This window comes from Pundamilia nyererei, unplaced genomic scaffold (assembly GCF_000239375.1).
Source record: "Pundamilia nyererei isolate P.nyererei 1_Seehausen unplaced genomic scaffold, PunNye1.0 scaffold00064, whole genome shotgun sequence".
NCBI lineage: Eukaryota > Metazoa > Chordata > Actinopteri > Cichliformes > Cichlidae > Pundamilia > Pundamilia nyererei.
The window spans coordinates 1,692,245-1,693,801 of record NW_005187465.1 but is presented as its reverse complement, the minus strand read 5'-3'; positions in this window follow the sequence as shown (position 1 = coordinate 1,693,801).

Here is a 1,557-nt window from a genome sequence, read left to right as displayed (position 1 = left end):
TCCTGCACCACAGGAAACCATACATGCGTCAGACTGTTTTTAGTACAGCCGAAATGAAATGCACAGTTTCACAATATTTTGAAAATTTTGCCTGATTCTAAGCACGTGTTGCTGCAGCTTACTGTAAGTAAAAAGAGTAGCAGTAGTACTACGTTTTGTTTTGGGGTTTTTTTTTTTTCGTTTTGAGGTCTTATTACTATGAAATCTAATATATATAAAAATATCAGTGTCACAGATTTTAATGACTTTATGTGCAGGTTACTAGTGAAACGTCACGTTTAGGTACGACTATCGATGTTTGTATTTCTTGTACGTTTTATGCGATCGTGTCACTTTGGTGGAACATTGTGCAGCAAAGCAGCCGATCAGGATAGACACAAAACAGCGCGCACACGCAGAGACGCGTCTGCTGCGTATTTATCGTGTCAAAAATCGCTTTGTGTTAAACAATATATACTCAGATACACAGTGTAATTGTTGGTTTCTGATGGACAGACTTTCAGCTTGTTGTGTGAATTCAAATCTTAAATGTTCCAGCAAAGGGATCCAGGTGATTTTTTTTTCTTCCTTCAAATGGCTGTACAATTATTATCTTTGTCTATTGGACAATACTTTTTACTGTTTTTAAATGTTAAATAATTTACATAGTTTTACAATAATGAATGTCCTACAGAGACTAGTTTTGTGGTGTTTTTAAATATATTTTTTAAATACATGATTTAAGTTAATTATGAGTTATTGTAATGGAAACGAATGCGCGCTCTGCCGGTGCGTTCAGTGACCTTTCTAAGGTGGTAATCTTTTGTTTCGTGGCTGATTCACTGACACGGCTGGACTTCACGTAAGAGAGCAAAGAAGACGACGCTCCTATTTACAGGTTTAAATTCAGTGAGAATTTTGAAATTTGTGAGCAGAAAACAGTGAATTTCTTTTATCTCTGCCAAGTTGTTTAGTTGGTTGTCTGCAGTGGAGGCAAATGAAGCTTATTTTTAATTAACTTTAATTGACTATTAGACTTTTTACTTTGACTTTTAACTAGTTAGGTGTGCATGATTTTGGATGATGACATTGTTTTTGTAATTATGCCTCTGTACGCGACCACGTCTGTAGACTTCAGCCAGCCATTGATTGCAAAGGGTTTTCATCCAAGTATTAAAAACAAACTTTCTATTTAAAATGTTGCTGTCCAAATCCTTTTAATATTTATAAACACAACTGTAAAAACCCCGTTGAATCAAAGCCTAAAATCTGCGTTTTAATCACATCTAGACCGTTTTCACAGCACCACAGTGGATTTTACATCAGAGGTGAAATTACAAAAAGGGTCAATTATCCAAATGTTTATGGGCTTAACTGTATATTTCAGATCACAGCAACAGTCTTGCATGTTATCAAAGTCCGGTTTTAGATCGATTTGCTTTGATATTTTGTCAAATTAATGAGCAGGTTCCAAAGATGGTGGAGTGCAGTCGAGGTTCAGAGGTCTGTTTTTGTGCAGCACTCACAATGAAAGGGAAACGTTTACTCAATGCTGAAACTTTGTGTTTTGTTTTTTTT